The following is a 24145-nucleotide window of genomic DNA, read 5'->3' on the forward strand; positions in this document are numbered from 1 at the left end:
GCTATAGAGTTTACTGTGGGGCTGGAACCAGATCTCTCCCATGTAAATAGCTGATTGGGTATCTGGGTAGACTTTCGGGGAATTCTCTTTCCATCATTCTTTCAGATTGTGCCCTGTTGCCAAAGTTTGTCACTTCTGTGATGATAACCTTATGGTGTCTGCCAGTAGACCAAGTTGATTATCAGGAAGAGTATTATCAGGAAGAACCAGATGGTAGAGGAACAAGGTGCTATTTGGAAATGCCACTACTGGGGAAAAAGAAATGCACCCCAGATTCCAGAGTATGGTTTAAATAAAAATCCTGCTAGCAGACAGCTCTTCTAAGAGCAGTCTGGATATTGTTTAGGCCTGAAGCAGAGGGAGTTTCTGCGTCTTCTGGGATGGAGAACCTTTGTGTGTGTTGCTTGATAGAGTACGGTAATGGGTGAGAGATGTCTGGGCAGCAAAGATATGAAGCAGTGTCCTGTAGGACAGTGGTTTTCAAGTGAAAGATAACAACCCATGCATACACGCCAGAAGTTTAATTTCTGGGTCACCAAGGCAGATTGGACAGAGACGTTACACCCGGAAGATGTCTCCTTTTGTCTGGACTCTGCCCCACCCCAACACTAAGGGGACTCCTCAAGCACTGGCATTACTTTATTTCATGTATGCTCTCTCTTTTTTGATAGCACTAGATAGGTCTTTGGTCTCTTAGGATGGAATTTCATGGTTTGGTTCAATTGAAAGTTTTCACAGGTGCCTTTCTTTTTATTGAAGTGCAGGTAGAATTGCCTAAGACTAGGGAAGGCCTCTCCATGAGTGCCTTCCTTTACATCTTTTCTTGTCTGTTCCTTTCTTTTCTTTTCTTTTTCTCACAGTCGTTCCTTGCCTCCCCACCCCCCAACACCTTAATATAAAAGGTTGTGTAGTCTGGGGCGCCTGGGTGGCTCAGTTGGTTAAGCAACTGCCTTCGGCTCAGGTCATGATCCTGGAGTCCCAGGATCAAGTCCCGCATCGGGCTCCCTGCTCAGCAGGGAGTCTGCTTCTCCCTCTCCCACTCCCCGTTCTTGTGCTCTGTCTCTAAAATAAATAAATAAAATCTTTAAAAAAAAAAAAAAAAAGGTTGTGTAGTCTGTGAGGCAGGCCCACACAGGGGTTGAGGGTCTCTGTGACCCACAGTCACCTCTCACCTGACCTCGCCACCCTTTAGCCATCGTCGGGCAACCAGATCTACACATCTTTTTTCTTCCTTCCTAATTCAGCAAAAATACTTAAAAGTAGGAACTATATTGACCCTCGGCCACCTCTTCCAAGGTGCTGTTATGTCTGAGATCTTATTGCATATTCATGCAGCTGTCTTTTATTCCTAAAAGCTAGATGGGGGTGGGGAGGAACTAAACAGATAGTTCATAGTTAATCAATAAAGATAATGGGAATCATGTGCTTCAACTGTTGTCCCATTAAGCCTCTTACCAGAGCTGCTAAGAAAGTATCCTATTTTAAAGATATAACCCCTTTAATTGTATATGTTGCAAATAGGGGTTTTTTTTTTTTCAGTTTATTTTTATTTTACTTCTATTACTTTCATTTTTATTTCCATAATTATTTGTCTTTTGCCTTTACATTTACATAGTCCCCAAATCAGATAAATATATAACAATTCTTCTGTGGTCCCATTTTTTATTTTAAATACTGTAAAATAGGGGCGCCTGGGTGGCTCAGTCGTTAAGCGTCTGCCTTTGGCTCAGGTCATGATCCCAGGGTCCTGGGATCGAGTCCCACATCGGGCTCCCTGCTCTGCGGGAAGCCTGCTTCTCCCTCTCTCACTCCCCCTGCTTGTGTTCCCTCTCTCGCTGTCAAATAAATAAATAAAATCTTAAATAAATAAATAAATACTGTAAAATAGGGATGCCTGCGTGGCTCAATCAGTTAAGCGTCTGCCTTCAGCTCAGGTCATGACCCCGGGGTCCTGGGATTAAGTCCTGCATCGGGCTCCTTGCTTACCAGGGAGCCTGCTTCTCCCTCTGCCTGCCACTCTCCCTGCTTATGCTCTTTCTCTCCCTCTCTGACAAATAAATAAAATCTTAAAAAAAAGTTAAAAAAAATAAATACTGTAAAATATCTGGAATTTATTTTGGAATATGACATTAGGTAGGAATCTGAATTGATTTTTTTTCCCTACATAATCTGTTCTAGTACCATTTATTCCATAAAAAGGTTGAAATCCATCCTTTCTAAACTGATTTGAAATGTCATTTTTATCATATGCAGAATTCTTTCATTTTTTAGTTTTTTATTTTAATTCCAGTATAGTTAACATACAGTGTTCTATTAGTCTCAGGTGTACAGTACAGTGATTCAACAATTCTGTGCATTACTCAGTGCCCATCATGATAAGTGTACTCTTAATCCCCTTCACCTATTTCACCATCCCCCCACCCACCCCCCTCTGGTAAACATCAGTTTGCTCTTCATAGTTAAGAGTCTGTTTCTTGATTTCTCTCTCCCCCTACTCCCGCTTTATTTTTTTATTTTATTAGTTTTTTCTTTATGCTCCACACCTAACATGGGGCTCAAACTCACAACCCTGAGATCAGGAGTCACAAACTCTACCAACTGAGCCAGCCAGGCATCCTGCCTGTATTTCCCTTTATTCATTTCTTTTGTTTCTTAAATTTACATATGAGTGAAATCATGGTATTATTTGTCTTTCTGACTTATTTCACTTAGCATTATACTCTCTAGCTCTATCCATGTTGTTGCAGATGGCAAGATTTCATTCTTTTCTATGGCTGAATAATACTCCACTGTGTATTATCCATTCATCTATGGATGGATACTTGGGCTGTTTCCATAATTTGGCTATTGTAAATAATGCTGCTATAAACATCAGGGTGCATGTATCCCTTTGAATTAGTATTTTTGTATTTTTTGGGTAGATAACCAGTAGTGCAATTACTGGATCATGGGGTAGTCCTATTTTTAACTTTTTGAGGAATCTCCATACTGTTTTCCACAGTGGCTGCACCCGTTTGCATTCCCACAAACAGTCGGGTTCCTTTTTCTCCATGTCCTCGCCAACATTTGTTGTTTATTGTGTTTTTTATTTTAGCCATTCTGACCAGTGTAAGGTGATATCTCATTGTTTTGATTTGCATTTCCCTGGTGGTGAGTGATGTTGAGCATCTTTTCCTATGTCTGTTAGCCATCTGGATATCTTCGGAGAAATGTCGGTTCAGGTCTTCCGCCCATTTTTTAACTGGATTATTTGTTTTTAGGGTGTTCAGTCTTATAAGTTTTTTATATATTTTGGATACTAACCCTTTATCAGATATGTCATTTGCAAATATTTTCTCCCATTCAGTAGGTTGTCTTTTAGTTTTGTTGATTGCTTCCTTCCCTGTGCAGAAGCTTTTTATTTTGATGTAGTCCCAATAGTTTATTTTTGCTTTTGTTTCCCTTGTCTCAGGAGACATATCTGAAAAAATGTTGCTACGGCTGATGCCAGGGAAATTACTGCCTGTGCTCTCTTCTAGGATTTTTATGGTTTCAGGTCTCACATGTAGGTCTTTAATTCATTTTGAGTTTATTTTTGTGTTTGGTGTAAGAAAGTGGTCCTGTTTCTTTTTCTTTTCTTTTTTTTTTCGGCGTGTAGCTGTAGAGTTTTCCCAACACCATTTGTTGAAGACACTGTGTCTTGACCATTGTATAGTCTTGCTTTTGTTGAAAATTAATTGACTATATAATCGTGGGTTTGTTTCTGGGCTTTCTATCCTGTTCCACTGATCTTTGTGTCTATTTTTGTGCCAGTACCATATTGTTTTGATTACTATAGCTTTGTAGTGTAACTTGAAATCTGGAATTGGGATACCTCCAGCTTTGTTTTTCTCTTTCAAGACTGTTTTGGCTATTTGGGGTCTTTTGTGGTTCCAATACAAATTTTAGGATTATTTGTTCTAGTTCTGTGAAAAATGTTTTTGGTATTTTTATGCAGAATTCTTAAATAGACTGTGTAGGGTCTTTTGTATGGATCTTCTATTTCCATTCATCTATTTGTTTTTTCTTTATACTGTAATATTTTATTATTGTGGTGTTATTATTAGCAGTTAGTAAAAGGCCTATCTCCAAATTTGGAAAAAATTCAATCAAAATTCCAAAAAGGTTTGTGGGGGGAGTGACCTTTACAGAAATTTTAAAGTTAATCCAGGGAAAAAAAAAAAAAGTAAATAAATAAATAAAGTTCATCCAGAAGAATTAAGCCTTTTTTTATTCTTAATTTTACTTCCAGTGTAATTAATATAGTGTTAAAGTCTTATTTTAATTTAACTAATTTAAGTGTTCTCCTCTCCTTCTGCCCCATCTTTCCCTAGGGCAGGGGAAGTGGGGAGTACTCATTATCACAGAGATGGACCAGGAGTGGGAAGCAAGTGCTCTTAATACTACCCCAGTGAGCTGAATGAGACACTTAATTGTTGCTGGAGGGGACACTGTCCCTGTAGTTAGACCAAACCAGGTGCGTCTTTCTAGATTAAGAAATCGTGGCTGTCCATTCTGTTTATGCAGAATTCTGTGGAGGCTCAGTTCTTACACTTTGAAATTTTAATTTCCCTTTTTTCCCCCAACTTCTTCAATTTCATTTTTTGTACTAAAATGAGGGTGGGGCACACTCCCCTGACGGAGTACTCCAAGCTAGGAATCTGCATTCTTTCCCACTATTGACCTTGCACTCTGTCTCTCAATTCCATTGTCTTATCAATTTTATTTATTTAATAAACATTTATATAATGCTTGCTGTGTGCAAGCCCTCTAAGTGTTGTACATGCATGAACTTATTTAAATAACTCAGAATAATCCTATGAGGTAAACACTATTATGCCCATTTAACGTATGGGGAAAGTGAGACCCAGAAAGTTTCAGTAACTTGGCCAGGTTCACACAGAGTGTGGCAGAAGTGGAATTTGGATTCAGGCAGTTTGCCTCCATGCCACTCAGCTATGCTGCCTCCCTTCAACATGACCCCACAAATACAGAGTGATGACTGTCTCCCAGTGTTGAACAAATAAGTTCGGGAATGTCAGGCGTTTCTCCCCATCCCTGCTAGAAGCCACTTGCCTTTGTCTAGCTTAGCCGCAGTGCCCATCTGCCCCAGCTGTCCCCAGTGGCCGTAGGGAGCCTTGTGGTGATTTCTGATGCCAAGTGCCCCCCATCCAGCAGCCCTGCCCTCTGCCTGCATGAGTGCACACGCACTTCCCTTTGCTAGCCGAGGAGAGCCCATAGGTCTGTGGTTCTCCAGTGGCAGAAATTGTAGAAGCATTCAATGGTCAGCTATCACACTAGTATTTTTAGTGAGCAGATCACTTTGCAATTAGTGAACATGTCTTATTTTCATTTGATTGGGGGTGGGTGGGTGTTGTTTAGAATGAGGGACATTGTTTGGGGGCGGGGAGTAGACGACGTTCCCAAGGAAGTGAACCCAACTTATGAGTTGTTTCCTCACCCCCTAGAAGCTTCTGTCCAAGCCCTCCTGCCACCATTCAATTGATGCCAGAGCTCTTTCAGCATTCCCACCTGCCGCTAGGAAGGTAGGGACCGAGGTGGTAGAGAGGGCTCTGGGGAATGTACATTTCTGCCTGGAGCTAGTTGGTGGCTAATTTGTTTCCCCTGCTCCTCACTGTGCCTTCCCTTTGGCTCTGCCTCCAGCCCTTGATTGGGTCATGCCAGAGAGTTTGGAAAATGCATCTTTCTCTACCGTTCAGACACCCAGAGACCATCCACTACCTGTGCTGTCCTGGCTGAGACCTGGGGCCAGCCCTGAATGGAGACACGTGGACTAGAGGGCTGGGTTTGTTTAAAAATTAAAGCTGATTACAAGGTATAAACATTATACTTACAGAAAGAGCAGGCCTTCTCATTTCTCTGCCGTGCACTATGCCCCTCTTTGTTCTGACCTGGCGCTGGCAACAGCCCTGCTGCCTGAGGGTCCCCCTTAAGACTCATCAACATAGATTTCCTCCAACTAAAAGATAAAAGACCCCACTCAGTCTTCCTGCACTGTAAAACTAGTGTGCATTTTACTACCCATTTCAACTGCCAAATCAAGTGAAATCAATTTTTAATTCCTTTAGAAAAAAAAAATTCTGTCTTCTTTTCTTCACACTGAACCTGTCTTCACCTTTCCACCTGGCTACTTTTTTTTGACCCTACTAAAAACTTTTAAGGTGTGCCTGGGGGACTCAGTCGGTTACGCATCTGCCTTCAGCTCAGGTCATGATCCCAGGGTCCTGGGATCAAGTCCCACATCGGGCTCCCTGCTCGGCGGGCAGCCTGCTTCTCCCTCTCCCACTCCCCCTGCTTGTGTTCCTGCTCTCGCTGTCTCTCTCTCTCTGACAAATAAATAAATAAATAAATAAATCTTAAAAAGAAAGAAAAACTTTTAAAAATATGTATGTTTCTCCAGTTTAATCTCAGTTATGCTCACTGGAATACGTTTTTTTAAAAATTTGATCTTTTTAGCAAGAGGGATAAAAGAGTGGATAGATGAGGACAGAAACATGAAGTTCAGATAAGAGAGCAGGATTCCTGGGTGGGGTTTTTGCATGAGAGATTGGAACACACATTCCTATTCCGCAAGGCCTCCCAAGTGAGAAAGGACGTCAGAAAGGTCTGTTCTGTACTGATTATAAAGAGGTAAGCGCCGCTGGATCTGAAGGAGGCAGCATGTGTGTGCTTTAATTCTCTGTGGAAACCTACTTTGTATATATTATAAGGACATTAGGGCACCCTTAACCTGGGGGCTTGGACCCTGAGAAATTCTGTATAAATTTTTTGTACTTATCTGGGATCCATAACTTTGATCAGATGTGCAAATAGATTAGAGAACCCCTCCCCCCACCTCTCACGCCTTGTCTCTCCACCCACCAAAGGATTAAGAGCCTCTGCTATAGAAGTGGTGGTTGGGGTCATTTAACTTTGTGGATATCTGGTCTAGTGCTGAGAGTAAGAGGGGCAAGGGAGATGGGAGGGTCTGCTGGCCTAGCTGCTTACTCTAAAAGCTGCATTACCGAGCTCTGTGATCTTGAGCAAGCGAATTAACCTCTCTAAGCCTTAACTATAAAATTAGGCTAATGGTTGTTCCATGCTCATGAGGTTGATGGGAGCATTAAACAGAGTGATTCCTGTAGAGTGCTTAGCATAGTGCTTGGCACATAGATGCACTGTAAACATAAAACAGTTATTAGCTGTCCACATCAATTTCATCTCCCCGAATTTCATCATTCCCCAGAATATGTTCAGTTGCATGAGTACTCTTGCAGAGTACTCTTGTGCTTCCCTGACTTCAGGACTGATCCATATGCTTACCTTATGCAGTTGAAGGATTTATGGTCCAGAAGTAAACGCTGCAAAAATGGGACATCAGAAGCTCTTTCTGTATAGCCTTGAGGGAAGGAAATTGAAGGAACTTCGATTGAAGGGGACTGGTTAAGGGCTCCTGGATTCGGTTATATCACTGTCCTGGGGCGAAGGCTGCTGGCTCCCAGCGCCTAGTTTGCCATAGCTGATAGGGCTCTCGGTTACTCCTAAGGGCGTAATCTCTCTTCAGATCTACAGCTGCATTGGATTTCAATCTCCATCACAAAGGGGCACTTTTTTCACTTTTGTCCTTATTCTCACCACCACCATCATCCATTATTACTCACTAGAGGTCCTTCTGATCCAGCTCTTCTTTAAAAATAAGAGATAAAGTGCCAGTGCTCCTCATGATAAACTATAAAATACATCTCTCGTTCTCCCTTTTTCTGTGCTCCTCATTCTCTGGACACATTAGTATATGGACGTGTTCCCAAAAGAGTCAGGGGAGATGTCAGTATTAATTTAATTTAGGAAACATGTCAGTGTTGCTCCTCCAAAAAGGTGCTGGTAGGGGCGCCTGGGGGGCTCAGTCGGTTAAGCGGCTGCCTTCGGCTCAGGTCGTGATCTCGGGGTCCTGGGATCGAGCCCGGCGTCGGGTTCCCTGCTTAGCGGGGAGTCTGTGTCTCCCTCTGCCCCTCCCCTGCTCCTGCTCTCTCTCTCTCAAATAAAATCTTTAAAAAATAAAGTGCTGGTATGCTCTTCTAGTATGCACTAAATCACTTTTTCCCCCACTATTTTAATTAAAGTTTAAACAAATGTATTAAATTAAGTTTTATTGTAAAGGTACATTTTCAGTCACCATAAAGTGCGACACGAGCTGTTCTTTGCAATTAAATCATTTGTCCCTTTAATCCAAAGACGGCGAGTTCAGTACTCCCTGGACTTGAAGCAGGCAGCCCCTGAGCAGTTTTATGTGAGCTAGGAGTCCTAGGCCGGAAGCCTCCCAGCCTGAAAGTCCCCAAAGAGCAGCACTCTGTGGACCCGTAGGCTACCCTCCCTTCGAGTAAATGACCCTCTTTTCCACTGACAGGGAGACCTAACGGGAAGCTTAGCTCCTAGGATCTTGTCAGTCAGACCAAGCCGAGGTGTTGCCTATTCTGTCAAAAAGCAAATGAAGATTCATCTGTTGTACAGCTCTTTTCCCTTTAGAATCATAGGTCTTTTTTATTTTCATTTTTTTAAGATTTTATTTTTAAGCAATCTCTACACCCAGCGTGGGTCTGGGACACACGACCTCAAGATCAAGAGTCACATCCTCGGCTGACTGAGCCAGCCGGGTGCCCCTGGAATCATGGGTCTTTTTTAAATGGAGGAGGAGGTAGAGCATACTCGCAGACCTGAAAAGATCACTTCTTAGAAGGAATCAGATGGGGGCGCCTGGGTGGCTCAGTCGTTAAGCGTCTGCCTTCGGCTCAGGTCATGATCTCAGGGTCCTGGGATCGAGCCCCACATCGGGCTCCCTGCTCTGCGGGAGGCCTGCTTCTCCCTCCCCCACTCCCCCTGCTTGTGTTCCCTCTCTCGCTGTGTCTCTCTCTATCAAATAAATAAATAAAATCTTAAAAAAAAAAAAAGGAATCAGATGAGGATGGCTGAGTAAGAAGAGGGTGGAGGGGTGAGTACGTGAGGGCCTACAGCTGGGGCCCCTGGGAAGCAGGCCCTGCACTGAGGAGCGGCAGCCCTGCAGTCAGCACCCGGGGCCCGGATGCTTCAAATGCCCTCTGGACAACACGCTTTCCTTGCAGACATCATTTCCCTATTTAAGTCAACTAACCCTTTTCTTAAAATGATAGTTTTCATTTTGGAAAACATGTTGGTAGATGTCATACCAGGAAAATAACATTCACTTTAGTTGTCTTTTAGCTTTTTGACTGTAAGCACTGACCATCATTATTTAGGACCTTCATCATTTTCTTGTCTTCCTCCTTTCTTTCCTTTTCTGTTTTTACTACTATGGCCCCCACCGTCACCATAACCCCCTTGCCAGTGACTAAGCAAGCACCCTCTGCATTGTAGAACAGGAAGGTGGGTAGAACGGAGCCATTAGCCCTATTTTGTGGAGGCAGCTAAAGCTGGGACTTGCCCAGTGTCACTCAGCAACTAAATGGTGAAACTGGAAAGCAAACCCGGTTCTCCAGTACTCTCTACTGCCTGATGTGGGCCCCTTCCTTCCTCTTCACTCCTTCTTGCCAACCCACCCAACCAAGGAAGTCAAGGAGATATAAAACAAGTGAAAACCATTGTCTTTATTATTCATCTGATTCAGCTGTTCCTTTGTGTGGTCACTGTTTTGCAGGATTGTTTTAAGGAGTGGTTATAGCCATATTTTACTCACCTTAGAAGTCGGTGTCATGATAAATCTTAGCAGAGGCAAATAAATAAATGGCATCAAAACGCAGGATCTAAAGGTGTGCTGTCTAATACAGTAGCTACGATTTGTGGCTGTTGGATTTAAATGTGAGTTAATTAGTAAAATAAAAAATTTAGTTCTTCAGTCACAGCCTCATTTCAAGCACTCAACAGCCATGTGTGGCCTGAGATACTGTATTTTTTATTCTCATTTATTCAGATTTAAATGTAAATAGGTATGGGGCGCCTGGGTGGCTCAGTGGGTTAAGCGTCTGCCTTCGGCTCAGGTCATGATCCCAGGGTCCTGGGATGGAGCTCCGCATCAGGCTCCTTGCTCAGCGGGGAGCCTGCTTCTTCCTCTGCCCCTCCCCCTGCTTGTGCTCACTCTCTCTCAAGTAAATAAATAAATAAATCTTAAAAAAAAATTTTAAATGTAAATAGCCACATGTAGCTAGTAGCTACTATCATGAACTGCACAGATACAGAACATTTTCATCATTGCAGAAAGTTATATTGCACAGCATTGATCTAAAGGCTATAGCAAAAATACTGTGCTCTTCTGGCAAGTTGTGCCCCCTCTGCACAGAGGACAACACTAATACTTCATGAGCCTTGCCTCCCAGTGACCTTCTCAGCTCATAGACAGCATGGCTTTCCTTAAAAAAAAACAAAACAAAAACCCACTACCATGTGACTGCAGTAATCCGCAACCAGTAAACAGCTGGGCAGGAGGGTTGCAAGAAGAACTGGCCTATTTTTGTGTACCGCAGAGACCGGAGCAGGAAAACCTGAGACAAGAGGCAGTGGAGACACCTAGACCCACTTCCTAGTCTCTGTATGCATGACCCAGGCCACTTACACGTTTCCACCCAGATGCCTTACAAATGCAGATTTCTCTTGGCTACAGGCATCTTGAGGTGAGGCGCTTTAATGATTTATAGTGGCCCCAAAAAGGATCAAATATCCAGAGCCCAGTGGGTCACGAGGCTGAAAGAAGCCATTACTATTGGATGAATTCCAGATTTCACCACGAAAACATGGCTGCTTCTGAAATAGGAACATAGAGGTGTATACCGGGGCTCTCAATTCTAGAATACCCAGAGGGCTTTACAGTTACAGTTTTCTGCCCCACAGTTACCTCCTAAAATCCAAAATGCCTTCTAGAATAGCTGTCAGAGGGAAATGGCAGTTTTTCTGACACCCCACTTTTGCCCATCCAGGGAGATAGGTCGATCACACTAATCTTAGGGGCCAGCAGAGACTCTTTCATCCCATTCCCTTTAGTGCCTGGAGCATTGTATGCAGTAACTCTTAATTACTATTGCTGCTGCTGCTGTTGTTGTTGTTGTTATTATTTTTAAACACTCAGACTGAACGGGAAGGATATTAATCTTCAGAGGGTTCACTTTTAGCTCCTCTGGGACACATTCTTGGGATCTGGTCCAGTGAGCCTCCATTTGGAGGGAGCAGTGTGAGATCCACTCCCTGGGAATCCCTGCCTTAGAAAGCCTCTGTTACTGATAAAGCATAGTGTGCCCCTCAGGCATGCTAGAGAAACCAAACTGAGATTTAGTTCTCTAGAATGACCAGGTCTTTCCTGTCACTCATCAGACACAGCCCCCACAGCTGGAGGGGTTTCTAATTGTCAGGGTTCTTTGGTGCCTTTGTTTGTCTCCCGTAAAAATGCTGACCTGTGGATACCTCCAGAAGGACCAGGGCTCTCTTGAAAGTGTCAGTGTGATGTTTAGATTCATCTTTCTCCTTGCAGAGTCTGCTCGTCCAGAGGGGGTGGTGTATTGTTTCCCCTATACCATTTATAAACAAGGGTGGCCGCAGGCATTCATCATTCGTACACCAGAAATTGCTAATCTAGGCTCTGCTACTTGAAGACTTAAGGACTACAGAAAGGAAGAACCTTTACAATGAAATGACAGGCCGCTACACACTGGTCTCTATTCTTTGTATTCATCTGAGCCATGGCCATGTCCTTCCGAGGTAGCTTTTAGGCGCTTTCGATATTAAAAGCTGAATGCCTCCAGACTTGGCTCCCCAGGGCCCCGGAGGGAATTAGCATACATTGTCAAGCTAGGATGGCATACCTTCACAACTCCTTCGTCTGACTGTGTCAGGTATTCTCAGCTGGGGGACCTTGGTGAGCCAGGGACATTCTGGGCAAAAGACTCAGACCAGAGCTTCAGGGCAGAGATTCCCAAGTGGTGCCTGGCACCTGGCAGATGGACTGACCAGTCTCCTCTCCAACCCCAGTGTCATGAGGGCCAAGTTACATGTGTCCTTATCTCATTCTCCTTCCCTTTAGGTCCCCACATCTTTCTGAGTCTTTGTATTCGAAAGACAGATTCTGGTCTTAGATGATTCCAGCAGAATCTTGGTGCCTGTCATTGCAGGTAATATTCTGTAAAGGGAATTGTTTTTTTTGTTGTTGTTTTTTTTTTTGGCATACCAAATCCAGAGCCATAATTGGACAACTTTAATTGGAGTCATTTCTGTTTAATACGTGGATGAAAAAGTAGGTTTTAATTGAGCATGTAAAAAGGTTCACACAAGAACCAGAATATCATGACAGGAACAACTACAGAATGAAGTCTTTAAGGTTCTTGGGGAAAGTAGACTTTCCTCTTTTTATTTATGCTTCCATTAGGATTTTGAAGGAATGTCAGCGCACTGTTATTAACGCTGATAGCTTGTACATCGCAGCCAGTATGGTTTGGGGCCCTCTGGCTCTCAGGTTACCTGTGTAAATACAGGGATTCACTTCCCAGCACCACCATTTGCTTAATAAAGAGCAAATGTGCAGAGCCCAGCAGCGGCGGCCTGGCAGAGCCGTAATCTGAACAGGATAAACACACTTCCTTTTTGTATGATGCTCTCTCCCCATCCTCCTGCCAAGAGCAGGATATCAAATGAAGGGGAGGTTGTGGTTGGAGTCAGTAAAGTGAATGTCTAAGTGGCACCTGCCCCATTCAGCAGATCTGCTTCCCCGGGGCCTCCCACTGCACATCTGCTCCTGACAAAGCCTCTTTTCTCCTCCTGTTGGTCAGACTGAGAGCAAAGACCCAGCAAGGAGACATATTGGTTTTGCTTTGTCAGGACAATTGCCTGTGACATTATAATTACACCAAATCTTCATTATTAGAAAGGCCCCTCTTTAGAGTTTCAGAGGCTAAATGGGGTTTTCGAAGTGAAATTGATGAACACATCTTTTCCGTTGTAAAGCTAGCAATTGGATCTGAAAATCACTGAAGGGGTCTAAATCTGGAAACTGAGACACTGCTCTGAGACAAACCTTGCTATCAGATTGGCTCCCGCAGCCGGCGTCCAGCAATTCTTCGGGTTTTGCCCAGCCCAGCCTTTCCGTACTGCTCGTAGTCCTACACTGCAGAGCTGTGCTATATTGTTCTCCGATGCTGGTGGAGTTTCTCACCTGGGGGCCCTGGGGGAGGGGGAGGTGGTGTTAAAAATAAGTTGATGGGGTAGAGCAGCAACGGGGGAAGAAAAAAACAACCCTGATATAAATAAGGGAAATGCGAGGAAAACATATTTTAGGTGAATGCAGAGCATCCAGTTTCAGATTGAGTTTCCAGTTAACAAAGGCAACTCTTACCGTGTTCTACAGTGTGCGCACGATTGAGGCATGTTTATGCTGTGGAGGTGGTTCACTGGAAGCTCGGGAAGGTTTTAGAGCTGCACTATTTAAACTTCAATTAAAGTCAAAGTAAAGATTGAGCTCCTCCGTCCTACTAGCCACATTTCATGTGCTCTGCAGCCACCATATTGACCAGCGCACAAATAGAACGTGGCCATCTTTACAGTGAGTTCTGGTGGACAACACTATGTTAGAGATTAGTCCAAACTTTTTGAAATGGTTTCTTGACTGCTTTTGCCAGCCTTGGAGTTTCTATTTCAGCTTTGTTGGAAGGGAAAAAGGGAATTTGGAATTTGCCTGGATGTTTTTGGAACAACTCCTTCCAGCCATATTACTTAGATTGTGATCTTTATCTTCCCACCTTAAAAAAATTGTTTTCCTCCAAGAATCTCATGGCCTTTCCCCACCCCTCACATACGCCCAAAATAATAGTAATGAATTATAACTATGAGAAAGAACTTTAATTTTAGGAAGGTCCACTTTCAGCTGGACTACTCCCTGGTCTTCCTCTCCTTAAGCTTTCACGGCCCTGCTGTTTGGAGAGTTTTCTGACTAACGAGAACGTGCAAATGCTCAAGGGCCAAGGGTGTGTATGTGAATCCTTCATTTTGTGTACAACGTGGAGTGCGGACAACACTCTGGGGTGGACCACTGAGCTGGTGGTACCTTCCATTTCTAGCAACTCTGGGGACCAAGGGCAGGATCTTGAATCTTGCTTCCTCCATTTGTCTGCCTCTGGTAGCCACTGCATGGTAGCTTTGACTCCCGAGAGGAAACCTACGTGAAATAACAAAACTACCTCAAATTTAGATCTTGTCCTTCTTCTCCAGAACTTAAATCATGTAACTATAATGTTCCTTATCCTCAGAGCAGCCCTATAAGACAGAGTAGCTGTCCGTTTTATAAATGTAAATATAGTCAACTCTCAGTTGCCACATACAGATTTTGTCATGCAAATTAGTCATGACACATTTTAAATCCTTAGACAGTTTCTCCCAACAATCCAGCGTAAGCCTGGACCATCTTCTCCACCCCCAACCCAGCTGCTGGGTACTTAAGGAATACAAATTAGTTTTCATATTAGCTCAAGGAAGACATTATTAGGAAAGTAAGTCTGCTACAAGAAACGCACATCATAAATTCCATTTTAGAGGGGAGGTATCAGAGAAATGGCTGACCCTCCCTTCGGCTCAACTAAGAGCTGACTGTGAGATCGCCTTTTATAAACATGCACACCATTAGCACTCGGTGTGCTGGCATGGTTACCGAAGGATTTGTAAAACCCTCCGTGGGAGGGTGTTGGGATGGCTTTGTACGCCGGGCACCAGGGCGTCCAGGGGAGGCGGTGTTCTGTTGCTGCTCCTCCGCACCACATTCCGGGGGCCCGTCTTGCTCGTGCTTTTTGAAAGTTCTGTGTTGGGCCACCTGGGGGGGCTCAGTCGGTTAAGCGTCTGCCTTCGGCCCAGGTTGTGATCCCAGAGTCCCGGGATCGAGCCCTATGTCGGGCTCCCTGCTCGGCGAGGAGCCTGCTTCTCCCTCTGCCTCTGTCTGCCGCTCCCCCCACTTGTGCTCTCTCTCTCTCTGAGACAAGTAAATAAAATCTTAGAAAGAAAGAAAGAGAAGGAGGGAGGGAGGGAGGAAGGAAGAAAGAAAAGAGAGAAAGAGAGAGAGAGAAAGAGAGAAAGAAAAAGAAAGAAAGAAGAAAGAAAGAAAAGAAAGTTCTGTGTTGTCAGACTGTCTGGCTGACCGAGCATAATGGAGGCTTGTCTCTGGCGAAAGCAGGTAGCGGCCACAGGGTAGGGTACCAGAAGCGCTGCATCCCACATGGATGTCAGAGCCCTCTGCTCTCCGGCCCGTCCTCCAGCCACCTGAATGGTCTTAGCCGTTGATGATTTTGTGCAGAGATAACAACATGGAGATTCCTCTAGTGTTATCATTCCTTCTGCCTTTCTGGCAGAAGCTGAAATTCTTTTGTAAAGAACTTGTCCCCATTATCAATTTGGTTATGTTATATACAGTCCAGATAGGAAAGGCAGGATAAACAGTTGAACAAAATGAAGTTTATTGAGATAGATTTCTTTCTGTGACTATCAAACCCCATAACTATTTATTTCTACTTTACAATCTGCTGTCTTCAAGTGTCTTACTGCCAAAAGCCAATTTAATTCTGCTCTTTATGTGCTCTTAGAATTTCTTTAGTGTTTGTTTGCTTTCTAAATAGTACTCTACAGATTGTGCTAAATGTGAAGGGTTGAAAAACAGTAGAACACCTTTGGAAGCTTTTGTGCCTCAATCTATGCCTGTTGGGTTAGAAGAAGCGAGGGCTGGATGGTGGGTACATTTGCGGCGTGGGGCAGCAGGGACAGGGTTCCTTGTGCTAGTCTCTCTCCTTTTGTGCCTATTTGAAATTTTCCCTAATTAAAAAAAAAAAAACTGAAAATAATGACAGAAAAATAAATAAATCTCCATTCCTAACTCTGGGTAACTCCTGATTGGCTCTTGCATTCATTTCTACGTCTGACTTCTGCAAATTCTTAGCATGGTGACTTTCCCCTAAGGTTTCTATCATCTTGGCTCTGCTATTTATTTTTTTCTAATTTTTTAAATTAAATTTAATTTAAATTCAGTTAATTAACATATAGTGTATTATTAGTTTCAGAGGTAGAATTCAGGGATTTGTCAGTTGTATATAACACCCAGTGCTCATTATATCACGTTCCCTCCTTAATGCCCATCACCCAGTTACCCATCTCCCCACCCCCTTCTTCTTTCTATTTAAAAATATCAACACTTTTGGGACACCTGGCTGGCTCAGTCAGTGGAGCATGTGACTCTTGATCTTGGGGTTATAAGTTCGATCCCCAGGTTGAGTGTAGAGATTACTTAAAAATAAAATCCTAAAAAAAAAAAATCAACACTTTACATATTGCTCATACCCTATCTACTGGTGCACAGACTTGGGGGACCTTGAGTGTCCCCCTTCTTCCCAGGGATTTCTTCTGGATTTTACTAGGCATCTCCTGCCCTTCTCTATACAGTCAGATCAGATGTCCTCCTGAGCAAACTTTAGGTGAACACTTTTCTCTCCTGCCATTTTCAGTTTAAAGCCCTATTGGGCAGATCAGCAGGCCTTGGAGTCAGCTTGTTCAACCCTACATTGGGAGCTCAGCCTGCAGGATAGTACACCACAGTGGTTCTGAAGCACAAAACCCTGACTTCATTAATGTTCTTGGACATTCCAATAGTTTCAAAAGGAAACTGTGAAATTTTACCTCCAAAATATGTTTTGAAGTACACTTACTAATAAAGTAAAAATGAATTTATTTTTAACATTTGGCTTATGGGATGAGGGCAAGAGGAATTTCCTGGTGGTCTGAAAAATCAGGCAAAGGACAGAATCTCTGCTATGGAAGTTATCACAGAAAGTGGTTTTTCCGAGAGGGGTGACATTGTCTAGCAAGAGGGGAGAAAACCTCGTATGCCAAGAAGTGCCTGTTATGCCAAGGCACCTGCAAGGCTGCTCTGGGTTTTCTGAGAATACTCGGCACGGCAGGTGTAATACATATTTTAATCCATAAATCCCTCAAATGCACCCAAAAGCCATGGAGTTAGAAAACACGGAAAAGAAAGATTAAATGTCCCAGAAGCAGCTAATGTAACAGAAACAGAACGACTGGAAGAGAAATACTTTTTCTCTGTTTCCTCCTTGTGTTAGTATCAGGAAGGTTCCCTGGATCTCCTTTCATTTGATATTGACATTCTTTTCATGATCTTCCCCTTTCTGCCCTGCGACTGTCCTCTTTCCATCTGGTCCCTGTTTGTCATTCTCGGCCTCTTTATCTGCCACCCGCCTACTTGACTAGCTTCTTTCCCTGATTTCCTTTCATGTTCTCCCATCTCTATACCAGTACATACCTAATGCCTATTTTTCTTCATATAATAGTGGCTTGCCTTAGACATCAGTCACTGGTGTAAATTCTTTTTCAAGCCTGCAAATAAGACTTTAAAGGACTTACCTCCTGCCTGTCACCCCTTGAAACACCTGAAGATAACGCTTGATGGCTCTTTAAAAACTGCAGAACTTACTATAATTCGTAGCTTTATTTCTTACTTATTTATTCCTATCCTTTCCAGGTACAGTTTTCTGGTTCCCCCATTTAAGCCAGCATTTTCCTGATACCTGTAGCTAGCTTTCACATCCATAAACTGCAGAAGGCTTTATACTGTAAATTTTTCCTTTGGGTTTTAAGAATTCTTTCTCTTCGGGTGCCTGGGTGGTGCAGTCGGTTGGGCATCAGACTCTTGGTCGTGGTCTCAGGGTCATGGGATCAAGCCCCATGTCAGGCTCCACGCTTAGCCCAGAGTCTGCTTGGGACTCCCTCTCCCCTCCTCTGCCCTCCCCCCAACACACACTCTCCTTCTCTAAAATAAATAAATACATGTTTAAAAAAAATTCTTTCTCTCCCACCAGGTGTTGTGTTTATTTGATAAGTTTCTTTGTTTAGCTAGTTTTCTCTCACAGCCATCAATATTTTTCTCCCAACTAAAGATATTTCCATGACCAACTTGGAAGGCCTTTGGGCTGAAAGATTCAGTTACAGCAAACAACAATTCCCAAAGGTTTCCCAGATTGTGAGGGCAAATGAAAGGCCCATTCTTCCTGAGGCTGTCTGTCCTGCTCTATCTTGTCGCGGGGTGGGGTGGGGGCAGGGCAGTCTGGTTCCGGGTGACCATGGCCGGGCGCGTAACTGTGCTCTGCTGTGCTGAAGCGCATGTTGTTATTATCTGGAGGGGTTGAGAAATTTACCAGAGTGATGACGTCATATCCTCCTGCCCCTGACCATATATTTAACGTTCTTACCATTGGTTAGTGGTTCTGCCTGGATTATTCATTTACCAGCGCGCTGAGTCGGCAGCTAGTCCGTAGACGTCCGGGCGCCGCCGCACTGCCAGTTTGGCCCGTCGCTGCGTTTCAGAAAGGACCTGCCCCCCAGTCCATCTGCCCTGATTTCGTGGCTTTTATCTCTAATCTTTACATCTTTGAAGGCCTTTGGCGAATGGTGTGCTTCCTGGCAGGAACACATCACTGCTGAAAGGAGATCTGTGCTGTCTCTGCTTTCATTTCTGTTTGCCAAGAGCTTTAGTCGAATGCCTGTGACCCCACCAGACTTCATCAAGCCTCCCATTCAGAGTCATCTTTGAAACGTAGCTGACATTTATGGTACACCTACTGTGCGCCAGGCACAGCACCAGACTTCGCCTACATCAGCGCATCTAGCCCTCGACGGCCCCATGAGATGAGTAACTGCCCTTTTACATTTAAGGAAAGCGAAGTTCACAAGCCATTCGGCGGCATAGCCAGGAGTCACGTGTAGTCTGACTGGCAAGCCTTTCATGGAAATAAAACAGCCTGTTTTACCCTCACACACAGTGCACCTGAGCTACCCTACAGCGTTTGGCTACACTGCCTTGAGAGTCTTGTGAAAATCCCACTGCACCCGGGAACAGAGTGAAAAGTCCCAAGGCCTTCAGTCTGTGGAGGCCAAGGCTAACAGGAATGTGACCAAGTTTCTGAAAATCATGAGGAACACGATCTATAGTCATATTTAATTATTAAGCATCTACTATGTTCAGGCTACTGCCAAAATCTAAGCAAGCAGATTATACAGAGAACAACAATAACTACTTGGAAACAGGTTAGCACAGAGCTGATGCCAAATAGTGGAGGGAGGAAAATCACAGGAGGGAAAGAACCTCCTGGTGGGCTGTTCTATCTGGGGTGACTCCAGGAAAGATGTGGAAATTGTTGGAAGAATGGGACTTGCATTGACAGGGGATAGTGCTAGGCGGAGGGATCTGCCTGAGCAATATATGTGGTGGTGAGGGTACACTAAGGGAACAGGTATGGTTGTAATGAAGAGAAAATGTAGAGCATTTGTGGGAAAGGCTGATGTAATCCTTCAAACCAATAGCTATTTGGACTTATTTTTCCCATAGTAGACAGCCATCAAAAGTTGGGGGTTTTTTGTTTTGTTTTGTGGGTTTTTTGGTGGGATGGGATGGCCATTGCCAAACGATATTTCAGGAAGATTTAGCTAACTGTGATATGTAGACATATTCATCAAATCACAGAATTCTAAAAGAGTTAGTCTTGAGGAAAGTAAATGAATTCCCGTAAGTAAATAAATCACATATGTGCACATACACACGTACACATGTGTGTGTGTGGTCCATTATACAGTAGGTAAGTGATGAAACTCATTACCTCAGGAGAGGTCAGGAATAGAGTAGATCAGCTCATGAATGATAAATTCACAGAGTATGCAAGGCTGTGACCCTAACCTTCCGAGTCACTCTCATTGGCGCCCATGGTCTACCACAAAGCCTCCCCTGGTGCCACCATCAGAGACAGACCACTGTAAGCCTCGTGGCCTCCTCTTCTGCAGACAACAAGGCCAAGCCCCTTAACATGAGCAAATGGTCACTTGTATTAGAAGACGAGACCGGGCTTATGAGGTGATGGCATTATCTGCCACCCATGTAATGTGATATGAGAGGCTCAAAGACAGATGTCTGTCCAAAAGTATATTCCCCTGTCACTTAATCTTAAATCCCACTACTAGAGGTAGATTATTTTGAGTCTTGAAAGGAACTGGGCTGAGCAGAACAGTTAAGCGTTCCCCCATTACTGCACCTAGGAAATTTTAAAGTATAAATCGCCTCTTAAGAAGTTGTCTCTTTGGTAGTTATCCTCGCATTTGTGAGAAATTGCAGTACATTTGGCATAACAGCAAAAGATTGGAAAGCCAAGGTGTGAGTCATCAGAGTACTGGTTAATCAAAATCAAGCACTTCTAGATCCTTCCGTAGTTCATAAGCACGATGATGGGGGCGCTCACACTGTTGTGCGCCGTGTGCCTCGCTCAGACCTTGTTACAACGGCAACACATGACCCGTCTGACGTGAAAAAAACATGAAGCACCTTCATGCAAGTGGAATACTCTGCAGCCACTAAAAAAAAAAAATAAAGCCACTCTGTTCATACTTGTAAGTAAAGATCCCGAAAAAGCGAGGTACATTGTTCAAATGGGGAAGATACACAGACACACATACACACGTTTCCAAGTGCACAATCTCAGTAGACTACAGACCAGCCAAGAAACTAGCCACAGTAGTTACCTCTGGCAGGGAGACTGACTTTTTTCAACCCTATACTGTGCCCTCTCTGTGTTACCTGTTTTTCAAAATGAAGTATCTGTTAAAATCAAGATTCTCCTGAAAGGGGGGAAACGTAAGAGGCAGACGATCACCTTGTGCGAAATGATGGCCCTGGTGAGATGAACAGGTCCCTCGAAAACAGACCCTGTGCAGGGGTCTCCTTGGAGCACTCTGAGTAGAAGCCTGGCCGCCTTGGAGGTCAGTCTCCCTGCGTGTCCTCCCTGAGAAGGTCATCTGACTTGAAAGGAAACCTTTGAAGCGTGTGAGCTGCATCAGAACCAACCTAGCCCAGGCATCTGAATTTTCAGAGGCTGTCCTGATACCCATCGTGTCATGTGGAGATTTTCGAAGATCCCTCCGGCTATAGTGGAGCAAGGGCTGAAGCCGGGCGATTACAAAGGAAGATAAAACATAGTCCTGGCGGGATGCCTGCGTGGTTCAGTCGGTTGAGCATCCGATTCTTGACTTCACCTCAGGTCATGATCTCGGGGTCGTGGGGTCAAGCCCCACATCAGGCTCTATGCTGGGGCTCCCTGTGGGCATGGAGCCTGCTTAAGGTTCTCTCTCTCCCTCTCCCTCTGCGCCTCCCTCCCACACACACGCTGTCTCTCTCCCTCTAATAAAAAAAAATTTTTTTTTTTTTTTTAAATGTAGTCCTGGCAAGAGATGATAGGATTTTGTCCAGGGAGGCAGCAAAGAGAAGTGGCGGAACTCCAGGTTTATATGCGAAGGGCAGGTTGACAGGATTTGCTGATGTACCGCGTATGAAGTCAAAGATGACTGTGAAGTTTTCAGCCAAGGCAACTGGAGGGATGTGATGGCCACTTGCTGCCCCGGGGGAAGACTGGGAGGAGTGTGTTTGACCATGTGGGCTTGAGTATGTGATACCCACCCGGCAGGGTAGAAATGGGCAGGGTCAGGTCTCGTCTTTTACAGGGCCAGCAGTTCTTCCAGGGATTTTAGTCTCACTGCTGTCAGACAGGGAAATCCTTGTGCCTGGGACCTGTGGCTCCCGAGGCACCTTTGGCCTCTTCCCAGTTTGGCCAATTCTGTAAACCTTGCCTGGAAGCCTGAGGGGAGAGGCAGCGATGAGCCCAAAGAGAGACTTTCCAGGTCCCTGCCGGCGTGTCTTCCATGGTCAGGCGGGTGGGTGCATGGAAAGACTCCCACATCGAGAGCCTGGACCCCTGGCTTTGCCACAACTCAGTCATCTTGGGGCAAAGACCACTCAGTCTCTCTTGCTCCATGTTTACTTTTTTTTAATAACTTTTTTATCTGTTTACTTTTGAGTTTAAAAAGAAAAAGAAAGGGATTTACTAAACTGAATGAATGTTAAGGTTTCTTATGGCTTTGAAATACTGGGGTCCTAGAGACTAGGGTACTAAATCTTCAGGACTTTATAACATGTGCCTTTAGGGTAAGTCCTTGTTTCTGCCAAAGGAACTTGCCTATCATTTGTGACAGGGAGGACCACCTGCCGTGCCTGCTCTCTAGGGTCTTAGCAAAAACCAGATGAGACACAGTGGATGTAAGAGGGCTTTGAAAAGTGCTATACAAATGCTAAGAGACATACTGCTAGGATTGTACAGGGTCTCTCGGAAAAACAAAAAAGAGAACTTCCAACCTTAAAGTAGAATGTGAAGGGCTTCCTTTGCTTAATCAATCGAAATGACCCAGAATACAAACTGAGATTAACATACGCCTTCTAGATTAGGGCTAATCAGGGCCGGGCTGAGCAGATGCAGGGACAATCCCAGCCTGATTACTGTACCTCAGCGTTTAATCATCTCTCCTCCAAGGGCAGCCACCGACTTAGTGCGCTGGCTTGCAGGCCTCTGGCCCCTCCCCCTGCCCCTCCGTAGACGGGAAGGCCTCTGGGTCAGAGCCGCTGAGACGATTTAATCTAATCCCATGCCAAAATGGCTGTTTGTGAGAGAGAGAGAGAGAGAGAAATTCCAAAATTCTAAAATCCCCACAGTAGGATGGTAATGCGCAGATTTAAGGTGGAGGTAGACTGAAAATAATGGCCTTGGAATTTCAAGGCATTTGGGGCTAGGAAATGACCCCGTGCATGGAATTTTGCCCTCCGTAAAGCTTTTCAGAGATGCAGTTGCTGTCACCATTCACTCTCAAGACAGCTTTGTGTAGGAGTCACTTCATCCTACAGTTGTAGAGGCCAAATTTATTCCTTCCCTGATCGTGAGGTGAAATACAGAAGATGAAATCTTTATTTTTTTTAAAAGATTTTATTTATTTATTTGACAGAGAGAGACGAGTACAAGTAGGGGGAGTGGCAGGCAGAGGGAGAAGCAGGCTCTCTGCTGAGCAAGGAGTCTGATGCGGGACTGGATTCCAGGACCCTGGGATCATGACCTGAGCCAAAGGCAGACACAACCAACTGAGCTACCCAGGCATCCCTGAAATCTTTTTTTTTTTTTTTAAGATTTTATTTGAGAGAGAGAGTAAGAAAGAGCACGAGCAGGGGGAGGGGCGCAGAGGGAGAGGGAGAAGCAGGCTCCCTGCTGAGCAGGGAGCCCGATGTAGGACTCGATCCCAGGACCCTGGGATCATGCCCTGAGCCGAAGGCAGACGCCTAACCGACTGAGCCACCCAGGCACACCCAGAAGATGAAATCTTTTAGAAGTGGTTTTCTTTGGATGAGTCCTGAATGTAGTCCTTTTTACTTGAACGTTCTCTGGACTGGGAGTTCCCGCTCTGAAACTGCCTCATAACCCTCAGACTGGGCCACTTTAATCACCCCGTCTCTGGAAGGGACACCTGTGCAACCTCAGAAGGCAGGTTCCCTCCATGACTGCAGAAATCATTACTGAGCCCCCGCCGATTGCTGAGGACTCAAAGATGGAGACTCCATCCCTCAAGGAATTGACAGTCCTCCCAAAGACAAGACATGCAAACAGTGATGGTGAACACGGTCACTGCCTCCATGGAGGCCAGTACAGAGGGCTCGGGACCTCCGAAGAGGGGCTAAGGCCAAGGAGGAGGGACTGCCACTAACTGTGACTGTGGAGGGAAGAACAGGAGCCCCTTCGAGGAGCAAGTCCCGGCACATCATCCCAGGCAGAAGTGAAGGTTGTGCGCATGTCATGGGGACTCAATCAGGTCATTCACCTGATTGGAGTGTAAAGCGGGTGGCGATTCATGGTCACTAGGCTGAACTGAACGATAGAGGCTGACATAAGGGTTTAAATCCTGCAAGGGGATTTGGACCTGATACCCCACGGGCCACTGAAGAATTGTAAAAGAAGGCAACAGGATCAGTTTGTGTTCGGAAGAATGTTCTGGTTATAGCAATGGCAGCCAATAGATATCTCTGCATTTGCCCTTTTCTCCATTTTATCCTGGAGCAAATCTTCCATGATACTAAAACTTGTAACAACAGTGTTGAGTGTGGCATAGGAAAGGAAAACATATCATAAGCCAGAGATGTAACTATGACAATTCTTTAAGTCTCTACCCACCCCTATCCCCGTGACACCCCGATCCCAGGCTGGTGGTTCACCGTGAG

At 44.6% G+C, this 24145-nt stretch overlaps 1 protein-coding gene and 2 non-coding genes across 4 annotated transcripts in view; 2 read left to right on the top strand and 1 right to left on the bottom strand.

Moving 5' to 3' along the window:
• The window catches only part of NRF1 (nuclear respiratory factor 1), a 143535-nt gene that overhangs the window by 113696 nt on the left and 5694 nt on the right, over window positions 1-24145 (top strand). The gene's annotated exons all lie outside the window — the stretch shown is intronic.
• Window positions 2541-2613, bottom strand: TRNAR-CCU. The gene has a single exon. It is a non-coding gene; the product is annotated as a tRNA-Arg (tRNA).
• Window positions 20260-20364, top strand: LOC123326445. The gene has a single exon (XR_006541104.1). It is a non-coding gene; the product is annotated as a small nucleolar RNA U13 (small nucleolar RNA).

Source organism: Neomonachus schauinslandi, chromosome 12 (assembly GCF_002201575.2).
Source record: "Neomonachus schauinslandi chromosome 12, ASM220157v2, whole genome shotgun sequence".
Lineage (NCBI taxonomy): Eukaryota > Metazoa > Chordata > Mammalia > Carnivora > Phocidae > Neomonachus > Neomonachus schauinslandi.